This window comes from Sciurus vulgaris (genome assembly GCF_902686455.1).
Source record: "Sciurus vulgaris genome assembly, chromosome: 19".
Classification (NCBI taxonomy): domain Eukaryota; kingdom Metazoa; phylum Chordata; class Mammalia; order Rodentia; family Sciuridae; genus Sciurus; species Sciurus vulgaris.
This window is the reverse complement of record NC_136480.1, coordinates 30,149,012-30,174,434: the sequence shown is the minus strand read 5'-3', so window position 1 is coordinate 30,174,434 and position 25,423 is coordinate 30,149,012. Positions and strand designations below refer to the sequence as shown.

The window sequence follows — 25,423 nt, the reverse complement described above, 5'->3', positions numbered from 1 at the left end:
ATATAGACAGTAGAGACCTGCAGACTCAGCAAGAGACTGATGTGAGACTGAGGAACAAAAATGTCAGTTTAACTTCTCTCTAACTTCTCTCTTTCACTCTTTCTCTCCCTCTCTTTTTTCACTCTTTTCTATCTCTCTCATTCTCTCATGCTGCTTTACTAAAATAATTAATGGCCATGCCATTTTTTTCTCTATGATTCTTGTTAATTTGTGTACACACACACACACACACACACACACATACACACACACTCACACACACATATTGATTTTAATCTGGATCACCTACGTTAATGTATTTTTTTGATCAGAACTATTTTAACCAGATATAAAAGTTTTTTTACACTAGGCTTTGTTCAAATGCCAATTTTCAAAAGTTAGTTCTCAATCTGATAGATTTTAAAAACTATAAGGCCTTTGTAGATGTTGAGGGCAGTCAAAGAACAGAAGAGTGAGCAAAGTTCTCAGGACAATAAAGATCTCCTGTTGGAATGGCTTAGAAACACTGCAACTTCTCTGTCCTTGAGGGCTGGAGACATTATCTTATTAGAAAAACATTTGGTACTAGTGGACTCTGAGTAGCAAGCAAGTTATATGATCTGCACATACAAAAGTTAACTGTACTAATGTAAACTAATGTAACTGTATATAACCCTGGAATATTCTTCATTTTATTAAACTGTTTTAACTGATATTTATACTTCCTATTGCCTTCAATGCAACCCTGGATGAATGCCTTTCCTTATTGTGTCAAGTCTTTCATGATCCTTCTTCTATATTCTCCATTCCACTTTCCAATGGGATTATTGTCTATACTGATATAATTCTAACCAATGGAATTCTCCCAAATCTTTCTGGACAGGCTTTTGTTGAACATACATATCACATATTTAAAGTGTGAATTAAAAAATGGGGACCAGACTTGCTCTTATTAATAATACTCTCAATATTGCCTTAAAATAAATGATCTTAATGTACTATATGAAGGTAATACTCACTTCTGGTCCTCTGCTTTGGACAGACCATTTACCCCTAAGGTACCACTATGAAAGATTTATGTAAAATATTGAGTTCCACCAGATCTGGTATGTCAGGATCTTGTGCATTTCAATACATGGGTGACAGGATATCCTGCTGTTTTTACTCCTACATGTTCTGTCTGGATTCCTGCCAGGTGTGTGAGACCCATCAATCATCATGAGTTGGCATCAAGGACTTCAGAATTTGATTCCCAAATTCCATTTGATCCTAGATGAAGAGGACTGTGATTCAAAGAAGGAACCTCTGACAACAACAAGAGGCTCAAGAGACCCCTGGTCTTTGAATCATCTATTGGCTTGAGGAGATATAAAGAGTTTAACAACATCTGCTCAAAAATTGCTAATGCAGGTAGGATTAGAATGTACCCCAGAAAATTTGGTTACATCTCTGCAGAATTTATGCAAAATTGCACAACTATGCTGGCTTCTATTGTGTTGTATCCCTGTTGGAGGTGATGCTGTGTATAAAAATACTGTTCCCTTTTTTGGCTTCCTGAACTCATTATAATATTTGGGTCTGCTCATTGGAAATTGTTAATTCTTCTGAAAATTTGATTTCATCAAAACATTCTTGATAATAGAGCTGCTATTCATTGTTTGCTGTTGTTATATCATAAGGGGTGCCATGAATATAATAATACACATTGTTTTAATTTAAATGATAACAATAATGCCATTTGAAGAAATTGGATCACTTAAAGACACTATAAAAAGGTGCAACAGGATGATGGAGGTTGAGATTTATTAGATTGATTAACCTCATGGTTACCAAATTTTGTATGGATAAAACAGCTTTTCATTCGAGGATGTTCATTGATACTTGTCTTATTTTGTTGTACTTATTTTTGTCAATATGTACCTTGCTTTCTCCCTCCACTTCCTTACACAAAAGACAAGTCATGTCTATATAAAAGGCCATAAAAAATGAAAAAGGGGAGTTGTAGAGGTTTAGGTCAGTCAAAGTACAGAGGAGCCTGTCCTTTGAGTGTGCATACTCCACAGAACATTTAGGGCTTTCTGTTTGAATAGCTTAGAAACACTCTGCAACTCCTCTGTCCTTGAGGCCTGCAGACTCCTGGCCAGAGGGGCAAGCAGAGTTAAGGACAGTGCAATCCACTTACTAGGATCTATGCACAGGGAGCACCAACAGCTGGATAGTAAGCTGGCATTCATCCACTGTGAGGGAGATAGAAGAAGCCACACAGATGTCTTTGAATTTGGAACTGCAGTGTGATGGATAAATTTGGCTGTTGTTTTGGGGTAGAACAGAATGAAAATTTGAGCAGTTTAAGAGCTGACAGGCTGTAGTTTTGTGGGCTGACACACAGCAGTTCTTCTTATGGCTATTGAGCATGGAGGCTTGCAGTGGATGCAGGTACATGTAGGAAGTGAATCACAGTAGAAGAAGCAGGAGCCAAACAGAAGGGAGAGACCCATCCCTCTTTCAGCTCTGTGCAGAAAAACTCCCTGCTGTATATGTGCTGAATTTCCTAGGCTGTTGATATTCTTCTACCTGAATAAGGAATATAAATTTTACCCTCCAACTGAGCAGCACCATGTCCCTTTCCTTATTGTACCCCAAACTTGCTTATTATAACACTAAAAGCCCTGCTGTGTGTGGGGCTCATACTGTGGGAATTACCTCTCTGAGCCCTGGCACCACTAATAAACATGCTTCCAGATCTTGGTGTTCTGATCCTCATTTCACACATGTTTATGCTCCAGTCTTCAATGTGAATGGGGAGGCAAAATGACCTGCACAGGAAGCCCAGCAGGGTCCACTGGGACTAGTTTCCTCTATACCCACAACCTAACCCCATGCCTGGGACACAGATAGCAAGTACATTCATTTGACTTCAGGGGTAACTGTGCCCTTAATGCAGTCATTCATTACAACCAACCAGCAACTTCTTCAGGTTAATTACCAGGAAATATTCTGCATGTCCTACTCCACAGAATTCTTTATGTCTTGTAGGTCTCTCTTTTCACATTGTTACCAATGTTTAATTACAAAGAATAAAAGCCCACTCCCTGAAAACATGTGGCAGAACAACAGCAGAATCCAGAATTTCTAGGTGAACTTTGACAGACTAGATGGAGCAACACATGAGCGGAGGAAACCTGTAAGAGCTTTTCCCAGGGTCCATTTCTTGTGACATTGCAGAAGCTATAAATATATTTCATTAGAGTCTGTGTAAGGGAGGTTTAGGTACCAGTTTAAGAGTTGTTAATGTTAGTTACACATTCACTGAGTTGTCAGAATAGCTGTCACGAGACCAAGTTGGGATACATAACAACTAGTCTCTACCCATATGAACACCACACATAATTTGACTTTATTTTCAATTACTGGCTTTACAAAATAAAGAAGACTTGCTACATGTGAGTAGAGCATTTGGTGATATTTGATAAAAGATTTACCTGTTTGTTATGATTACTCTATCAAGTTTAAGTCACACATTTTCTTACCCCAGATGTTCCTAAAGCATCCAAATTTCACAATGACTATTTTATTTTCAAATGCTTAAATAATAAATGAGTATTGCAAGTCAGTGGTACTAGACCACTTAGACCAGTAAAAAGATTCTTAATTTCACCAATTAATTTGTGACCCATAAATCTATTTTGTGCAACCATTGGAAAAATGATTTCATTTTATTCAGTAGGGTAGAATATCGGGGCATGGGTATGTGCAATTCAAAATGATAGTTCAGGCAGACACAGTGGTACATGTATGCAATCTCAGCAACTTGGAGGCTGAGGCAAAATAATCTCAAACTTGAGGTTAGTTTTGACAACTTATTGAGAACATATCTTAAAATGAAAATGACCAGGAGGCTTGCTCAGTGGTAGAGAACCCAAAATTCAATCTCCACATGCATGAACATGGTGCAAATTTAAGTTTCACCACCTGATAACTTCTTAAGAAGAAACACATATTCAGATGTAATAGTCTTTTCATCTTTCCACCAGTCCATCTATGCATCTGTTCTTTTAAGAATTCATTATTTTTTTCTGAGAACTGTATTTGAATTGAACACTTTTCTTCCTTGTTTCTCCTCATTGACAATAAATTCACTGAATTCTTGCCTTCCATCACTGCTCCTCTAAAAATTAGAATAATACATGACCCTGTGATCAGAGTAGATGTGGGCTTGAGTGGTGGCCAGATAGTGGCACTGATCCTTATCCCATCATCTATCCCTGTTTTTTTTTTTCTGCTTAAGGCATAATCTGCCCATTTCAGTTTCCTGAAACCTGCAGTTGCCACTGAGTGAAATTATTTTTCCAATCAAGGAAACTCAACCTGAATCTTCCATAAGTACCTCCATCACAGGACACAGAAGAAATTGTGTTCTTAATATATAGGTCTCCAGGTCATATTCTCTGAAATAAAAAATGCCCTTGCAAAAATAAAGGAACTAGGTTGGTACGCTCTTGTAGCCAATCTTAATATCTTTTCCACAAATTGTTGTTATTGTACTGATTATCACAGGGATGAATGTATATATAGCTCTACCAAGAGGAAGTGTTCATACTGAGATTGGAGACATTGATCTCATGAGGAGAATACTCCTGAGAAAAGGCAGTGGGAATATCATATCAGTTGATTTTTGGAAAACCTTAAAGAACTCATTTTCTCTCCCTGAGTCTTACTTATATATTCTGTGCATGGATTGATTATAATTTTGAGCACCTATTCAGTGACAGGGGTCCCAAATGTTAACTTGTATTGAACACATGTAGTAATATAGTCCCTGTGGTAAAGATAAAGGCAATGATGACAAACAAGTCAAATTTAGAATGCTGAAAGGTTTAAGACTCAAGGTTAGTATTCTAGTCAATAAAATAAATATGTAACTGAGTATTGTGATATCCAATCATTTTGTATTTATTGAATAACATTCAAAAAGATATGCAGATAAGTTCATTTTCACCTTTTTCCATTGTCATCAGAAGTCCATACCTGTGAGTTAACCACCCTTATTCATCCAGTTAATATACTTCGGACATTTCCCTCCATTTATATCCATATATGCATATTTAGATTGCATCATGCATGAAGAAAGTCACCTTTTATGTAGATGAGAGTTTTGAAGACAGAATCTAATGTATTACACACAGAACTTGACTGAATATAAACATTTGAAAGAGCTTCATTGTGACATAATTCAATTATTCTAAAATTGAAGAGTTAAAGTTGTACAGTTCAACTTGTATATTCACAGATTTTTGAAACCATCACATAACAATTTATGAAGGATTCCATTATTTGAAAAAACATATCCTTTGTTCATGTTCACCTAATAGTATGCACAGTGGAAATCAGTTGCTCTCACTTTCTATAGATTTTCCTGTACTGGCATTAAATATAATAAATTATGGGGTCAAAATATTCTCAGCAGCACTGTCCCAATGTGTGATAGACTCTAAGATGCAAGGGACTCGGGGTCCTACCTCTCATATATGTGGACACAGAAGACAGCAAAAAGAGTTCAATGGAAATTTAAAGTAATTTTATTAACTTTTATTCATGAATAACACACACAATAAGTTAATTTGGCCTTATAATCAAAATTAAATGCAAATATCATCCTGGTTAGTCTAGATCCTACTACTGCAAGGAAACCCAACATTAAAATAGCTGCAGTCTGAAGCTCTGGGTTCAATACTTAGCAACTCAAAAGTGAAGCAAACACCTGGGGATATAGCTCAGTTGGTAGAGTGCTTGCCTCACAAGCACAAGGCCCTGGGTTCAAATCCCCAGCACCACAAAAAATAAATAAATAAAATGAAACAAACAGAGAAATAATAGCCAGGTGTGGTGGGGTGTGCCTGCTCTCTCAGAGACCACTGTGGTGATGCACTCCTGTAATTCCTGTCACTTGGTTACTGAGGTAGAATTGGAAGTTCAAAGCAAGTCTCAAAAACTGAGCAAGGCCTTGAGCAACTTAGCAGACACGTCGTCTCTAAATAAAATATAAAAAGAATTGGGTATGTGGCTTACTGGTTTAGCATCCCTGGGACCACTCCCTGGGTGCCCCCCAACCCCCCCCCCCAAAGAAATACAACCCCAGCGTTCCCATAGACCGGAGATCAGAGACATTATTTGGAATTTAAAGTAATTTTCCATTATATCATTTCCATTCATGAACCATATGTACATATATAATTCATAATTCATTATGACCATATATACAATGATAAATACAAATTTTCACTACTGCAAGAAAATCCAGTTTTAAAGTCACTGAAGCTGAAGGTCTGGGTTCAAGTCACAGCAAATCAAACACAAAAACTATAGCCAGGTGTGGTGGTGCGTGCCTCAGATCCTGAGGCCAGCCTAAGCAAATTCATGAGATCCTGTGTAAAACATTGGAAAGGAGTGGGAATTTGCTTAGTTTAAAGTGCCCTTGGGTTGAGTCCCTAGTATCACAAAAACCAAAAGCAACAGTCAAAAGTCTGTGATCTGTTCTCATTAATTCCTGGATTGGCCACATTGGACTGTCACTCAGAGGTGGTTCTCTAGGCTCAGAGTCAGGGGGTGGGACCTGAGCACCTGTCCAATCAGAGGCACCAGGGTGAGAACTGCCCAATCTGCACGCAGCCAGCGAGGAGGGCGGGCTTCTGAAACCTTGCGCTGGCCTTTGTCTTGGAGCCGCCATTCTCTGGATCCACTTCTGGCTTTTCCTCCTGTGCTCAGGAGCCCCAGGTTTCTGTGCAACACAGGGAAGGAGAGACTCAGAGGGAGAACATGGGGCAGAGTGAAGACCAGGAATGGTGAGTGTGCTTCAGGCCGCTGGAGACGGGGTGAAGCCCAAGCCCTTGGGACTGGCGGTAGTGGGAGGGGAAATGGCGGGCCGGGCTGCTCCTGGTCCTCTCAGTCTGCCGCCATCGTCTTCCTCTGTGGGGCTCAGACCTCAGTCCCCACATCTACATTTAGTGAGTCCAGTAGTTGGACACTGTACATCTTGTCACATGAGTGCACGGTGTCCTCAGCCTCTGCCTGAAGCCCCATGAGGATATCAGGGTGCTGGCAGCCCAGCGTCTCCTGGGGTTGAGAGCAGAACACTTGGAGGGTTATTAAAGGAGGACGAGCGTGTCCCTGTGCTGGCAGCCCAGCATCTCCGCAGGTGTGTGCTGAAGACTGAGGATGGTGAAAGGAGGTTCCCGACTCCATGGTGTTCCTGCATGAAAGGAGTTGTGGTCTCTAGAGCCTGGGTTCTTCCTTCCTGTTGATTTAGCTGAATATTCAGGAAGCAGCATCTCAAATCCAGAACCCTGGGCTCCATCCCAGCTCTTCAGTGGTCTGTGAGTGAATTACTAAATTTTCTTGTTTAATTGGTTCTTTTTAGTTGCACATGACAATTCATTTTGGTATAATTATTCAAGCATAGACTATATCTTTAATTAAGTCCCATTTCTTGTAGATGTTCATGATTGTGAAATACACTATCATATATTAATGGCTATATATAGGAAAATTTTTTAAATTTTCAGCTCCAGTTCATATTCCCAATGTCAATTTTCCAACTCAACATTATCAATTTGTTTCCCAGGCTAGGTTTCAATTTGACAAAATATTTTTTATTTCTCAAATACCATGTGGCATATGTTGAAGTTTTTGTTTCATATTTGTGAACGATTTATGTGACAGGGAAGCAGAGAAATACCACTTGACCATTTGAACAAGCTGTGTTCCTCTCATCCACCTGTCTTCCAAGGCACAGACACATTATCACAATATTTTGTGTTAAGATTCACCAGTGAAAAATTGACTGTGTGATCCTCATTATCTCAAACTCTCATGTCTTCCTGGTCCTGTCCTTCAGAATTGACCAATATAAGATGCCCACATCTGCTGTGTCCATAACTCCATGGGGTATGTAGTGAATTTCAGCCTCTGAGTCTTGTCCTCTTGGAAAGCAGTTTGAATTGTTGGTGGAGTCTGTCAAGAGAGTAGCTGGATGCCCTAGAGCTGGGAGGAATCTCTTGACATTAAATAACTCTAAATATTATTCCAGTGGCCCAGGAGGCTGAGGCAGGAGGATCACAATTCAAAGCCAGCTGCAGCAGTTTAACCAGGCACTGAGCAACTCAGAAAGACCCTGTCTCTAAATAAAATGGAAAAATGTGCTGGAGATGTGACTCAGTGTTTAAATGTCCCTGGGTTTATTGCTCTGTACCAAGAAAAAATAATTCTTCTAAAAGACTTTTTTTTTTTTTTTTTTTTTTTAATTTTTGCTACCATGAATAGAGCTGCAATGAAAATGGAGTTCAGCTGTTGGACAGAATGTTTCCAAGTCTTTTAGATGTATTCTCAGAATTATTACTGAATCACATATTTCTGTTTTAATTTTTTAAAATTATTTTGCAAATTATTTTTGAAAAATTGTTACCAAATTTATATTCTCATCAACAGTTGTACTAAGGTTTCCTTTTATCCATTTCCTTATAATCTAGAGCTTGTTTTATTTTTCATGTGTTTTATAATATCCATTCCTACAGCTCTGTTCAAGGTGCAGGAAATCTGTTTCCCTGTTATCTTTAATCCCTGATGCAAGTTTATTGGATCCCAGGCTTCCAAGAAGCCACTGTATGCTGTAAATAAAGAGGAATCTGTGATATTCAGATATTTCAGATATGCAGATATTTTTCTGCAACTGCTTTTGGGTAATTTCATCCACCTATGTGCTTTCATGACAATGCTAATTTATTTGATTGTAATCTGTGGAGATTTGAACTTGTTCAGTCACATTTACTCCAGAGATTGGAGTTTAAGGTTGTAGTCCTTTGAAGGAAAGGTGTTCAAGTTAGACTTTCACTTCCTGTACAAATCCTAGGAGTAATTGTTAGAGGAGGAGATATTAGTGGGGTGAGTAGTGGAGGGATAGTAATCAGGAAGTAAAATGTCACCCAGGCTATCAATGGCATACTGTATTTCCCCCCCTGTTAAATGCATGAATCAAGCTAGATAGAAACTCTGGTATCAGCAATAGCAGGTGGCAGAATATTTGTCAAATTTCTTGTAAGGAAAAACTAACACCTTTGACATATAATTCGACTTTCTTGATTCCTGTTGATAAACTCCATGGATATTCTTGAATACTCATAGAAAAATCTGTACTTTTTATTATTTGATATTGTGTATGCCAGTTGCTTCTGTTTTATGATAAAGGGACAAAATTTCAATACTAAATCTGAGAAGGGGAAAGCAAAGATAAAGAATTGTTGAAACTTGCAGAGGATAAAGACAATAGCAGCAGTTGGCAACAATTCAGAAAACAGAATACATCCAAGTTTCTTTAGAAAATACCCCCAATAACTCAGTTAAACCAAGGCCGATTTCTTGGTCACACTAATTATTCAGTGTGTGTTGGGAGGAGGCTCTACTTATTGTGGTCACCCAGGCACCTAATGTGAGAAAACTCCATCTTAGCATAGCTGTTTCCAACACCTAGGCAGGAAATATACTGTAAGGAATGATCTAGTCTATCTTGATATTATGGGCAGTAGCACACATCATCAATTCATTGTTTGATTGTCAAATAAGTCACAGAGCACTGTCTTAACTTCTTTCATTTTCTATTTTCAAAACCCCTTATTTGCATCTTTGGAGGTTTGAACATACTCAGTGAACTTTGATCCCACACCTTGGGAGTATAGGATGTAGTCCACAGAATGAAAGATGTTAGAGATGGGCTGTCCATGAATAGAAAACCTTCTTCCAAGAGGAGTTAGCAGGGCTGCAGTTACTGTAGAGGCAAGCTCGGAGAGGCAGCTCAGGAAGTGCCAAACACCCACTAAGGCTGCAAGTGTGCCATGGATTTTCCCTTTGAACTCTTTGATGCAGGAGAGGACAGAGAGTGGCCCAGTTGTCATCTACATTAGTTGCTTAAGTACCCTAACAAATCTCTTTCGGCATATAACACGTCCCTTGTGATTTAACTTCCCTTCTCCCCTGATTCCAGATGTTGAAATCCATGGAAGTACTTGCATAACCATAGAAGACCACCACTCTTTCTGTGGTCTTGATACTTATTACTGTCTAGATTCTTCCCCTTAAGTACTAGGTAAATTGAGATCTCTACCACAGGAAACTTTAGAGTTAGGGTGTGTATATATGGTCACAATGTTTCTCTTCTCAGGGTAACAGTGACTATTGGTGATTCATTTCCAATTACGCAGTATTTTGCTAATCCTGGGCTAATGCCCAAGGTGACCCTAGGTTTTCCACATTTGATGGCACTTATTTTCTCTGTGGTCCAGTGTACCTAAGTCTATTGACCCATTTATTATTTTGCCAAGAGGGACTTGAAACAATATGTTTATGCAATGTGTTCCTGGAGGAGGAATGGTAAGCAGCATCATATGGCATTATATTTCCAATGTCATCCTCCCTCTACTGTGAGCATAAGACTTTTATTTCTGTGCTCAAGTTTGAGCCCAGTGTCTTCCACATTCTGTACACACACTTTCAGTGAACTGTGCCCCAGCACAAACATCTACCTTTAGATTTGGTTGTATCATGCCTCCACATTTAATGTTAGTCTCAATGTCATTGGATTTGCATAGTCCCTTCTATTTCTATTTAAAATACAAATAGTTTTTATATACCTATGGATTCATTTATGGATTTCTTTGTTTTGTGATTGCTTGGTCTTTTTTTTATTTTTTGTGGTGCTGGAGATTTGAACTCAGGGCCTTGTGCTTGCAAGGCAAGCACTCTTTGGTCTTTATTATTGCAAATTTACACTTTAATGATACACATTGGTGTCAGGAAAGGATAATGAGTTTTTTTTTTCTCTTGAAATTCAAGGTTTCTTGGATAAACTTATTGCAGGATCTGCCATCTCTGGCTTTATGGTGCCCAGACCCTGTGCAGTTTGAGGGTTGTAATATGTTTTGGTACTACTATGATCTGTGTAAGGGTAGATTATGTATCTTCAAGTTTCCATGGCTACATCAACACAGAGGGAAGAGAAGCATTTATGAGCATAAGTCAAGGAGTGCTAGTAGCAACCAGAAGGTAGAATGATTCTCCCCTGTCTCTGAAGGCAATGTGGGTCTGCTAACCCTTTGACATTAATCTACAGCACCGAAAACATACATTTCTATAAAAGAATAAGCTTGTGTTACTTTTAGCTCTGATGTTTTTGGTGTTGTCTTTCAGAAAATATAAGACTAGAAAATTTTCTGCACCTTAGACTATGTGACCAAATTGAAACATGTTAATGTGGTAAATGTCAAAGATAAGCCATACTTGTCCAGATTGTGCAAACATTTGGTCATCATGATGGACAGGTTACTCCTTAGTGTCAAAAGTAGCAACACCCTGGCCAGGCAAATTCTTCAGTGTGAACTCTTAATAAATTGTGATCCTAAACTGCAGTTTCCTCATAATGCCATCCATAACTGGGCATCAATATATCTCCAGAGATTTGTAGAGTGACTGAAAAAGTCATGAGGCAAGACTCCAGATAGACATGTGTTTCCTGTGTAGGAGAAGCTGTGCTCCCACAGGACCTCAGTTCTTTCTTCCCAGGTGTCACCACTTCTGTGAGTCTTTCACAATATAAGAAGGGTCCCCAATCTAAGATACTCTTTCCTTATTCTATTTGCTCATGGTGTAATAAATTCTCACATTTTGAGTTCCCTTACCACATTTGCCATTGTCCGTTTTCCCCCTCTAGTTCCCAGGATTGTCAAGTACTTTTCCCATGAACACTGAAACAGACACAGCATATTCCCATTTTTCTCCAAGTAATGAATGGTAGTTTGAAAAATATTTATATTCAGGTGATTACAATTTCACATGGGAGTTTAGGAGATAATCATTGCCTGACTCTGCTGCAAAAAGATTTTGTACTCTCTTCCTTCAATCTTCTGTAGGCACAGTTATCTTATCAGAATGTATTTGGAAACTGTTCTTATATGAAACTGGACTGTCCCCCAAATTATATGTGTTGGTAGCCTAGTCACCAGTGCAGTAAGACTCAGAGATGGGACTTTTAGGCTAATATAGAATCACAAAGATTCTGCATCTTCATTGGATTAGTGTGTCAGTATCTCCCTGTTTTCCTGGGACACAGAATGTACTTAGAGGAAAAGGGTCACTGGCAGCTACACTGCACAGGTTTATCTTCTTCCAACATCTTCCTGCTCTCCCTGCTTCCTAGATTCCATGAGTTTAGCAGATTTTCACATGTCTTTCTTCCATGTTTATGCCTTGGAGACAGCCTAGCATGGACTGAATTCTTTGAAGGTGTAATTCAAAATAAAAATAATTCTCTTTTAAGTAATTCTTCTCAGGTATTTTGGTCTCATAGATGAAAAGTTAACTTACTGAAAGAATACAAAGTAATGTCCTCATCCACCATCATTTTTTTCCAAGCAATAAATATCACAGTTGCCAGGGTAATAAACTTGATGGCCACAGGTGTGTTTTCTCTTGGTTTTATAGAGCCTTATTGGTGTCTGGTCATCTCTTCTTAGATGGCAGTCAGAGGAATGGGGAGATGATTATCAGGAGAGTAGTCTGTTATCTATGGCTTAGAAGGATTCCTATTATCCCTTTGGTCTACATAGGTAACCTTTCGGGAAATGAATATATAAAGATCTTTCTTCACTACCTCCTTTTTGTGGAGACTTTTGGTAGTCTATAAATTGGACACTGGTGTTGAAGGGAAAATAGAGAATTTATTTTTCACTCTGATATGTGAAAGAAGGGAAATTAAAACAAAGTATAAGGAAAACTCATACATGTTCATGTGTTCCAAAATAAACAATGTCCCTCAGTAAGTAAAAATGGTTATTGCAAAATAGCACAGGTGATACAATGAGTGGACTTGAAAAGTAGGTCTAACACATAATACTGTTCATTTCTTGGATTGTACCTTCAAGATTTGTTCACTTATTTCAAGTTCCATTTTTAATAATTGCAAAATGGATTTTGTTATTAGAGCTTAAAACACTAGAAGATGTATCCAAAGAAGGATAGAACTGGATTTCAGAAAAATTGTCCTTACTTTACATTAATCAAAATTTTTCTTTACAATTTTCTTTTTCCTGAACGCTGGTAGCAAGGTTATCACCTCTTTTCCAGTTTGAGAGGTGTTTTTAAATCAGATTCCAGAACTTAACTTTGTAAAATCTATCAGAAAAATTTAAAAAAAAAATTCCTCCATTGTGACTGCATAAATATCAATACATTTCCTCAAGTTAGTGTGTCAGATAAGTTGGTGAGTTATAGCTTTACCACATCAGATTTTCTCTCCTAAGGTATTGTGACTGTCAATCATATACTGGATATGGCAGTTTAATGTAAATTGTTATTATGTTTTTATGTAAGGTGTCCCCCAAAAGCCCACTTTTGAGACAGTGAAAGAAGGTTCAGAGAAGAAGTGATTGGGTTGTGAGAGTCTTAACTCCATCAGGTATTTAATGCCCTGATTGGAATTAACTGTGGTAACTGAAGGGGTAGGTAGAGTGTGTCTGGAGGAAATTGGAATTGGGGCGTGCCTTTTGGGTATGTATTTTTATCTGGAGAGGGAGACTCTCTTTTTTGCTCTCTGATTGCACTGGGAGTTGTTTTCCTCTGCCACACACTTCCACTGTGATGTTCAGGCTCACCTCAAATCCTGAGGAGTGGAACCAGCCTTCTATGGACTAAGACCTCTGAAACCATCAGCTCTTAAATAAACTGTTCTTCCTCTACAATTTTATTGTCAGCTCTTTAGTCACAGCAGCAAAATAGGTGACTAAAACAGTCATATATATCATAGTGCTTTTCAAACCCTGAATCGCTCACATAAAATTCCTCATCTACTAAGTCATTATTACTATGGAGATAGCAAAAAAATTACATATATATTTTCTGAAAAATGTTGATGCTTGTGCTTCTCCTCTTGAGGAATACATTGTAAGCAACCTACACATGGTTTTCCTCTTGTACACATAAACATTGAGTTTGGGCAGGCATGATCATGCACACCTGTAACCCCACCTACTCAGGAGACTCATGCAGGAGAATTAATGTTTGACATTAGCCTCACACTTTAGTGAGACTCAGTGTCAGAATAAAAAACAAAATAAGAAGAGCTGTCAGTGGTAAATGAATTTTCCCTGAGTTCAGTACCTAGTACAAGAGAACATAAGCAAAATCCCACTGAATTTGAATGTTTTTACTCACATCACAGTGGGCAGTTTCTCATTCAAACTGTATCAATACAGTGGGGTGCAGGGATGACCTGAGTTCCGTGACTTCCAGCTAAAACTAGTCTTGAGACTACAAAAGGAGTTCTAGAAAGGTCCATGTGTTCTAATGCATGTAGAGGCAGATTATTAAGAGATAGATTTGAATTGCAGGTAATCACTCCTGAGAAAGAGGACCAGGGAAGAAGAAGAAAGCAGATGTAGCTGGTTTTCAGGTGTGTTCCATGTCTAGGGCTGCATTTACCTTCCACAATATCATGTGTTTTAAATTTGCAAACTTCCTTCCCTACTGTTTATTTATGTATTTATTTTGTAACATGTCTTAAACTACTTTATTTCTTTTACAGAAGTTAATTTGTAGCCCTTTATAATAGGAGCATCTCTGCAATGTGCACACTTCAGTATTATTCATGTGATGGATTCATGACCTGTAGTGTTGAACATATTTCTTTTAGATATTTAAAAGTGTTAGTACCATAGATTTGCATTTGCTATTGAAGAGTCATTAGATATTGCTAAGGAAGTAAATCATACTTAATTCTTTTTACATTCCATCTGGATGCTCCATCAACTTTGAATTAACAAAATGCACATTAAAAGAGGATTCCATTCATTGCCTATGGTAACAAAGTTTTGAAAGAGAATAATTAGAAGAGAATCACTCTCCATTGCATTCAAGAGGCCAAATCTGTCCTCCTTGGTCCCTTTTCATCCACATGAGTCTTAGCAAGGCCTATTTTTTGTATTTCCTGCCTAGAGGAGTCAGGATGGAACAACCTCATTTAGCATATTAGCCCAAATTTGGAGCATTGAATCATGGTTCCTATCAGACCAGGCATGGGCTCTGAAGTCTCTGGAAATCCCCATCCATCCACTTCTGAGCTGCTTTCTCAAGGAAGCCATCCCACCCTGCCACAATTGCCCAGTCTCAGATGAAGATTTCCAAAGATTTCCGAAAGATTCAAATGATTTCCAAAGATTTCTCAACCAGCAAGATGTCCTGCAGCTCTGTGCATGTCAAAGCCTTTGAGGGATGGAGATGAACCAGCTCACCTCAGAAACAAGATGAGTCCTGTCTGTCATGCTGTCCTGAACAAAATTGGGCTAACCTGTCCACACTCTCCCAAACTGCCCACCATGTGCTTAATGGGTCTGTGTGAATCACACGTGGGAGACAGATTAGGCATGTCCTTGTCTTTGTGCTTCCCCTGACTCAGGCATGATGAAGTTTGGACTGCTGTCCCTTGTGTGGGCACTGCAGATTGTCATGGCATAGGAGTTTCTTGCCCTCCAGGCATGTCTGCCACCTGGGCCTCTAGCTCCTCTGAACTTCCCAGCACCCTGTTCCAAGCCCTCACTTGGTGCCAGCAGCTCTTTCCTCTGTCCATCTGCCTTGGAGGAGCTCTGGCCAAGTTTGACATGGGAAGATTTCCAACACTGCCACTGGGTTCATCCCATCACTTCCTTTACTATGACAAGCATGATGTGCACCATATTAACCTTGAGAATCAGTCTGAGATGACTGGGAGAAAAAGTTGACATAGGGAGCAAGGAACAGATTCCAGCTGGAAACCCATGTTCTGAGAGTTCATCTTCATCTTTCCCAGCAATGTGGACTTGACCCTTACATCTCCTTTGGGGACAAAATTCTTTGAGTCCAATTCATTGATCTTCCCCTTAGTTTTACAAGCTCATAATGAATGATGACATTAATCTTGAATCTTTTGGCATCCCTTCCATTAAACCAGAATTGCTTTCTCATAGTTCATATTAGAAAGATGGTCTATATACTAAAGAAAACCAGGAAAAGAAGAGACTCGTGCTCTAGAATATTAAAGTGTCTATTCAACTACCCTTTAGCACTTGTATAGCATGGAACACATGCACAGATAAAATGTCAAGTAAAACTTTTATCAGAAGAAGATTGACATTTTGCTCTACTTTTTATTTTATTTTGCTTCATTGTGGCCACTCATCAAAATCATGATGCTGTCCTTTTGCATGCATTGATACTTTATACAAAATCTATCTGCCAGATTCTTCTCATTAATCCCATTAATGATAATGGATTTCTCTTTATTAAGTATCTCCTTAGAATGTTTTTAAATATTCTATGTAAACCATCTTGTTTTATACAGAATTTGTTTTTTAATTTCTCTTTACTTGTGACTTGCTTTGTTTATTAGACATTGGCTTTGTAATTGGAGGCTTGAAGGAAACCATAGCTTTGTATGTCTTCATTTTATTCCACCTCAAGTTCAGAGACATACACATTCTAATCTCCTTGCATTTTCAATAGAAGAAACAGTTTTAAAAAAGCCTATTTCTCAGTACATTAATATTAAAAAATGTAGTTCATAGATGATAAGTGAAAAATATCAAAAAGAATAAGACTCAGAAATTTTAACTATATTCTGTTCTTCAATGTTATATCTCAGTAATGTCATGAGAAGACAAAGCATCAATCCCAAGTTGAATTATAGTTTTTAGAAAGTGAATGCTTTTACTTCATTTACATGAAATGTTGTCTGTGGTTTTAGTGCATTAAAAAGTTGCTCTTTTTGCATATGACCTAATATGAAAATTTAATCAATTTGATTTTATGGCACTCTTAATATGTTTGCATTACTCTTCTCAGTTATAATAACTATCAATAACTGCTCTGAAAATTCTTTAATTTCATACTTCATTTTGACATTTATGTTCCTTTTTATGAATTGTAGGCCAGGTAGACTTGAAAAACCAGGAAAGCATTCATTGAATGTTTGACAACATGTCCTCAAAGATTACAAAAAAAAAAAAAAAAAAAAAAAAAAAAAAAAAAAAAAAAAAACCAGAAAGAAAAGAAAAGTATTACCACCACCGTCAATAGATCATTTTGGGTGTATGCATTAAGATATGAGAAATTCTTGGAGTGGTAGGTATATATTTGAAATGATCAAAAAGGATTCTTGTTGCTATTTGCTATTGCACAAACTGCTGAAAATATTTGAATTCAGATTCATGAATGAACTCTTCTTTAGTGTTCTACCTCACTCTTTTTCTTAGACCAGTGCCACTGGCATTAATAGAGAGCTTGCTACATACTCAGAAACCCAGCTCCTATCCCAGGACTACTGATTCTATCTATGCATTAGCAACACATCCAATCCTTGTCTGTGCTCATTACAATTTGGGAAGCAATCATCTAACTCAGTATAAGTGTCTCATCTGAGAAATATACAAAATTCATTTAATCAAATAAAAATGTAGTCCTCAAATATAATATTATGTTTAATTTTTTAAATTTTATTTCACAAATGTGTAGAATATACACATCTTTTGAACTGTCTTCCTCTTTCCTCAGAGTTACATAATACATTAGACAAGCATGCTGTGTTATAAAGTATCATATTGAATCATTGAGGTTCCTCATCTTTGTCAGAACCAGTTCTCAACTCTCATTGAGTCAACTTAAAATCTCTGTGAATGATCATGTGGTCAAAGTGTCATTTATACACATATTCTTATTTCAGGGACCCTTGACATTCATGGGTGTGGCCATTGATTTCTCCCAAGAGGAATGGGAATGCCTGGACCCAGCTCAGCAGAAATTATATAGAGATGTGATGTTGGAGAACTACAGAAACCCGGTCTTTCTGGGTGAGTGAGCTTCCCTTCATAATCTTGATTCACTATCAGTACTGAATGTCCTTCCTTTGTAGAGTATCTCTTGGTAGCTTCCACTGTGCATGAATGAGTTTCAGATACTTACTTTCATGGAAATATATTGAAAAATTGTTGATATAGACAGGAAAATATTAATTATATTTCTTTTTATGTTTAACCTCATTCTTTCTTGATATGATGTACACCCCTCCCTTCAGATTTGTCAAAGAAATTCAACAGGATCATATATTGTGACCTACCCCTTAAATGTATTTCCTTATCTTTGATTCATTCTCTTTACTGTTGATAGTTGGAAATTGTGCTCAGTACTAGAAGAGTGAAATGTTTTTTTTTTAAATATATTCTAATGGGTCTGTCAAGAAACAATACTTGGGGAAATAAATTTCCAGAATCTGGTCTTACTCTAATGAACACAGTAGTAGGACATAACCATCAGTAATTACAAGAGGATTCCCGGCAGTCATTCCACTTTCCAGTAAACAGTCCTCACTGTCTCCAAGCCATTCCTAGTCACATTTATTGACCAAAGGAAAGATCCATGGAATCTAAATAGACAAGAGACACTAGTTGTTTTAATGAGTGTTTTTTTGTGTGTGTTTATTTGTGGTTCATGGTTTCAAAGGTTTTTGTCTATAAGTAGCCAGCTCCATTTCTTGGGACTTGTCAGGAATCTGATCATTATGCTGAAAGGGTTTGCTGGAGGAACATGGTTCACATGATGATCAGAAAACTGAGAGGTACAGACTCCAGAGACCAGTTACAGCGACGTCCTTGAAGTGTGCCTCCAATGACCCACCTCCTCCAACCAAACCTAGCAGACCACAACTACCTACAGCTCAGTTAATTTTATCCAAGGACCAGTTCTCTGATTGGGTAAATCAGTTCTCTGATTGGGACCAGTTCTCATAACCCCATCACTTCACCCCCAACATTTTTACATCATCTCACACATGGGCTTTTGGGGATACTTTACCTCCAAAATATAAGAGCAGCCATTATACAGGTGGGTAGATATGTATAAAGCCAAAGATTACTGAAGATAGGTCCCAATGTGAAGGTGGAAACCACACTTAAATATGTTAATTGAGAAGCTCTAATCCAATAGAAATGAATTTTCAGAAACCTAGTTTTATCTGTCTTGCAGTCATAAAAGGGCATACCCTTCCGTATGCTTATCATAATTTCAAATCCTGTTAGGGTTCTTCTTCCCCTTAGTGATCCCTGGGTATATTCAAAGTAACAACCCTTTGTAACTCCCCTTTGTCTATTAGGATCTGCATCGTCTGACATCACTTTATTGATTTTGAAGGCCACTAGAATACCTGTTTACATTTGTGACTGTCTCTAGGTTAAATCATTGCAATATATTAGTATCCTGAAACAGTTTCTCTAATATGATTTAAATATTTATTCATTTAAGTTTTCTACTCAGGGCTCTTTATTGCTGTGGGTTTTCTGTTAATATTCTCTGCTATGTATTGAATGACCCTTACAATTCCAGTTCTTTGTGAATGCATAGTTATGACTGAAAATTATTATTGTAAATAGGATTTTTCTAATAATATGGTTATTGATGAGTTTAAGGATTAAATTTTCTATCATTTTCATGCCAATGTGTGTTTCATTGTTTAGAATAGGTTCCCTATTGAGGCATAGATGGGTTTCCTCCCATCAATGAATAATGTGTTTATTTTTGTAATGTATACATTATGATTGAAAGTAAACTGCTTTTACTTCACATTTTTGAACAATGTAAGTTGAAATATGCATGAACTATGTGCCTGTTTCCTTAGAATTACATGTTTTACATGGTTTTATAAATATTGCTCCTGTTTTGTTTATGATTGCATATTGTGTCTTGTTTCTTTTCTCCATCTAGGTATTTGTAGAACTTATCTAATTAACGTGTGGATATATGTACATATACTGAGGTTTGTACCCAGGGGTGCTCTAATCCTTAGTTACATCTGTAGCCCCATTTTATTTTTATTTTGAAGTAGATTCTTGCTAAGGTGTTCAAACTGGCTTCAAATTTGCAATTCTTCCTCACTCTTTCTCCCATTCAGAATTACTAGCATGCGTATCATATGTTTATTGATAAAACTCTTCCCTTGTCCAAAATAAAGATTTTAGCATTTTAAAGTAGGACTTTCAAATATTTTTACATTTCTGTTTATCTTTTATGTATTTTTTAAATTTAAATGCAATAAAACCACATAAAATTAAACCTATTGTTTCAATATTTCAAGTGCTGTTTAGTAGTTTTAATTCAAGTTGTTTTGCAACACTTTTCTAAGAAATTTACATCTTCCAAAACAAAGTTGGATTTTCCCCAAAATCAAGTGCTTCTTTGTTTCCTATCACAAACACCATTCCTTCTGTTCAAAGGGTTTTATTCCTTTAGATGTCTCATATAAGTAGAATCACACAAGATTTGACTCTTGATGAATGGTTATTTCAGTAAGCATAATGTCTTTAAGATGAATCTTTATGATAGATGGTACACAGTTTCTCATCTATGTAAAGTTGAAAAATATTTTATAGTTTTTTTTTTCCAAATTGCCCTCATTCATGCATATGGAAGGACATTTTTTTTTTTTTTTTGCTACCCCTGTTGGCCCTCTTGAATGATTCAATGATTGCAAGTGTGTAACTATGTCTTCAATCACACAAATTAGTGAGGATTTACTCTGTTGTGTTCAATATGGCTACTTTTCTGAGTCCATTTCCATATTAATCTATGGAGAACTGTAGCTTTTTTATTCCCTGTTATATCATAAAGCATTACTCAAATTTATTTCTATTTTGAATAATTTTGAATCATTTATAAGCTCTTGTAATTGTACAGAATTTTAAACAGTCTTTCTGTGTTTGAATAAAAAAATATTGGAATTTTGATAGCTTATACCAGGACTCTCTAGATCATTTGAGTAGTATAGACAATATCTAATTTTATCTTTCATTTCTTGAATGAGCCCATGTTTAAGAGTGCAGCATTGCACACATTTTTGGAGTTTTGGATGTCACTTCCCCTTTTTTATTATTATTTTTATTTAAATTTTAGTTTTTTACATACTGCATTTTGCTTCATTGTACACAAATGGGGTACATAATTTCATTTCTATGGTTGTACACAATGTAGATTCACACCATTCATGTCATCATACATGTACATAGGTAATGATGTTTGTCTCTCTCCACCATTTTTCATACTCCCCTCTCTCTCATTTTCTTCTACATATTCTAAAGTTCCCCCTTTATTCTCTCATTCCCCACTTCCCAAATCCATTAGATATCATTCTCCACTTACTGGGAAAACAGTAGGCCTTTGGTTTTTTGGGCTTGACTTATTTCACTTAGCATGATATTCTCTAATTTCATCCATTTATTTGCAAATGTCATAATATTATTCTTCTGTATGGCCGAATAGTATATACTAGAGTTTCTTTATCCATTCATCTGTGGTTGGGCATCTGGGTTGGTTCCATAATCAAGCTATTGTAAACTGAGCTGCTTTAACATTGATGTGGCTATGTTACTGTAGTTTGCTGAGCACACCCCCACATCAATTCCCCTTTTGATTTCTAATTTCCTATATTATGTGTATAAAGTCATTTATATATTGTCATTTCTTAAGGTATTTTCTGCTTTTAAGCTGTTCAATCCAGAATGTTTCATGAGCTTTTGAGAAGGTTGGGTCTGTAACTAGTTGATTTATACTACTTCTTGAAGTCTTCTAGTCCCTGTTTAACTTTCTGCCTGGTTTTATTTTCTGTTTCAGTCATTGGGCATTGGTGTCTCCAAATATTACTGTGTCACTATTTCTTTCAATTCTTTCAAGAGAGCCTCTCTATATTTGGAAGTATAATGTGAGTTAAACATGTATTTAGTAGTATTTAAGGTTTTACAGAGTGGTGTCTTCTATCTTTATATAATACTCTAGTTTGTCTCTTTTCAAAATATTTTCCCTTAGAAAACTTTATCTCACATAACTTTTTGCTTAATTGTTTTACATAATATTGCCATCTCTGATTTCTTTTTTTCATCTTTGCATGTAATGTCTTTTTCATCATCTCACTTTTACTAAAACTGACCCTAAATTTAAATAAAATGTCATGTAGAGACCAAACAGGAATTTTGAGATTTAATCCTCTTAGTCATGTTTTGTGTTCTGATTGGTGTTTAATAATCTATTTATACTTAGATAAATTACTGAAAATAATGCACTTATTACTGTTACTTTGTATGTTACTTTCTCTAGTTCTTATAATTGTTTTCCCTACTTTTTTATTTGTGTTAATATTCACTTCATAGATTTTTATTGTGACAAGCTTTGAAGTCTGTCCATATTCTCTTTATATATTTTATGGTTATTATGCCATTAGATTGGGATTATATGAAACAATTTAAGTTTACACAACATTATGTATTGATACTAGATTTACTTAAACGCCATATAAAAAATCAACATCTTTGCATGTCCTCTTGAAGTCATTGATTTCACAGCTATTTTATATTGTACACTAGTTAACAGGTTTATGAGAGCCTCACCTTTGTCTTTGAAATTCTATAGCAAAATTGTGTTATGTATCATCATTACAGTGTAATAGAATTCATATTTGTGTGTATTCTTTTACCAGAAAGTTTTTAGATTTCAAATGATTTGTTTTGTGAAGATTTATTTCACATTCAGTTGAAAGAATTCATTATAGAATTTCTTGTAGGAGTGGTCTAGAAGTCAGAAACATTTTTTGCATTTGTGTATCTTGATATGCTTTCTTTTAATTTGCTATTGAAAAATAGTGGTTTTGGATACAGTATTTATGGATGTCAATTTTTTTTCTTTTTTCTTTTTTTATTCATTGGGTTATATATTCTAATTCTTTTCTGGAAGTCTTCATAAAAATTCAACTAATAATTGTACAGATGTCCTTGTAAGTGATACATCTGTTATCTTTTGATCCTCTCAAAATTTGAATGTGAATTTTGAAACTTTGATTAGATGTGCTTTATTTTGAATGTTTTTGTTCTTGTCCTTGAAAATGCTTGTGCCTCTTAATGTTTGACAGCTTTCCTTCCTCACATTTTCAATTTCTGTGACCTTATTTTTTAAGAAATAATTTATGCACATAATTTCTGCTGATTTCTATTACTAACATTTTTCTTTCAATTTAATTTACTTCAATTCTTTATTTAATTTATATTTTCAGTTTTTATTAATTTTTCAGAATTTTTACAGACTGCCTTTGGATTCATCGTACACAAATGAGGGTATATCTTTTTCTTTCTCTTTGTGCACAATGTAGATTTATACCATTCATGTAGTCATCTGTACATAGGGTTGTGATGTCTGTCTCATTCCACCATTTTTCATACCCCTCCCTCTCATTTCCTTCTACATAATATAATGTTTCTCAATTCTTCTCTCACCCTCCACCTCCCCACCTCCATATATATCATCATCCCTTATCAGGGAAAATATTCAGCCTTTGGTTTTTGGGATTGACTTATTTCACTTAGCATGATATTCTCCAATTCCATCCATTTATCTGCAAATGCCATAATGTTATGCTTCTTTATGGCTAAATAATATTCCATTTTCTATATACATTAGTTTCTTTATTCATTCATCTATTGAAGGTCATCTAGGTAAGTTTGATAATCTAGCTATCAGGAATACAGCTGCTATAAATGTTGATGTAGCTGTGCTACTGTACTATGCTAATTTTAAATTCTTTGGGTTTATACCAAGGAGTGGGATAACTGGGTCAAAAAGTAGATCCATTGCAATTTAAAACTCCACTAGCAATGTAAAATGTGCTTTTTTTCTCAAATCCAGGGCACCATTTACTATTATTATGTATATATTTTCTTTTTTTGCACAGTGCTGGGGATTGAACCCATGGCGTTGTGCTTGCAAGACAAGCACTCTACCAACTGAGCTGTCCCCCCAGCCCTATTATTTATATTTTTGATAGTAGCAATTCTAATTGGAAAAAAAATGATATCATAGAGTTGTTTGAATTTTCATTTACTTTAATTCTTGGTTAGCACATTGAATATCACAAAAATGGTTATTTCATCTTGTTTAGTAAATTCATAACTTTCACATTCGTATTGTCTTTTCCTAGTTTTTTTCTATTGTTGCTTTGATTGATCCATGTTTTCGTTTTTTCTTTGTGTGCTATTATTCCCACTGAGATTTTTCTACTTAAAAACAAGCTTAGAGTAAATGATTATAGTTATTTTGAAAATGTTTGGAAATTATTAAAGAAATAAACGCTAGGTAATATAAACAGACACGTGCCTATAGTTCCAGATAAGTGGTAGTCTGAGGCAGAATGAATGCACATTTTTGGTGATTTCCTGTATCAAAAGTAAGCAATCTAGAAAAGGCCTGGGGGGACTATGGTCGAAGCTCAGTGCTAGAGCAGTTTCCTACCATGTGTGATCTTGTGGTTTTATCCTCTGCACTCCATAAAATCTAAGAAGAATAATTTTAAAAAAAGGTAATAGGATTGGGGAAGTAACTCAGTGGAACCTGCCCTTGTATTCAATCCCAATTAAACTCCCCCAATAAAAGAAAGGAAGAGGGAAAAAATGAGGTAAAAAGTTAATTGTTGGGCTGGGGAGATAGCTCAGCTGGTAGAGTGCTTGTCTCCCAAACACAAGGCCCTGAGTTCGATCCCCAGTACCGCAAAAAAAAAAAAAAAGAAAGAAAGAAAAAGAAAAAGAAAAAAAGAAAAAGTCAATTGTTACATCATTTGACTCATATGTGAAATCTGAGCAAGTTGAATTTTGGCGCTATGATTTGGGAGATATTAGAGTAATGTCAGTCAAAGTTTTTATTTTATTTTATTTTTTTGTTGTGCTGGTGAATGATCCCAGGGCCTTTGGTTTCAAGGCAAGCACTCTACCAACTGAGCTATATCCCCAGCCCTGCAAGTTTTTATTTTAATGGGCAAAAGTCAAGTGTCTGTACAGCATGGTGGGTGTAGTTTATTATATTTTTCTTTTTATTTTGTATTTGGAATTGAGCCCATAGACTTTACCACTGGTCAATACCATCAGCTCTTTTTCTTTTTGTTTTTTAGTTAGTGTCTTGCTAAATTGCTGAGGTTGGTCTTGAAGAGGCACTCCTTCTGTCTCAGCCTCCTGAGTCACTGGGATTAAAGTTATGTGCCAACCCGTCTGGCTAATATATTGTATTCCTTTTTTTTTTTAAGAGATTTATAAATACATTATTAGTGGTTTTACTTAATACTGAATGCAGAGAATAGAAAGAAATCAGCACTTAAAAGGAAACATTAATATTCAAATCAGTGTAATATATTTACATATTTTGACCAGTTTTGTATGTTTAGAATTACAAACAAATAAAGCTTTCATTCTGAATACACTTTGAATTTGAGAGTTTTTTTTTTTTGCTGTATTTATAAAAAGTATTATTAATTTGGTTCATATCTAACCTAAAAGCAAGACTTTGCAAGATGATCATG

The 25,423-nt window shown here is 36.3% G+C and overlaps 1 long non-coding RNA gene across 3 annotated transcripts in view; it reads left to right on the top strand.

The window, feature by feature from the left end:
- The first annotated feature begins 964 nt into the window (after window positions 1–964).
- Window positions 965–25,423, top strand: part of LOC306650419 — a 134,828-nt gene continuing 110,369 nt past the window's right edge. For 2 of the 3 annotated variants that reach the window (XR_013760921.1, XR_013760922.1), the window contains exons 1-2: window positions 965–1,389; window positions 7,766–7,923. This is a non-coding gene — a long non-coding RNA (uncharacterized lncRNA). The remainder of the gene's footprint in view (window positions 1,390–7,765; window positions 7,924–25,423) is intronic. The other variant, XR_013760920.1, reaches the window with a different exon arrangement.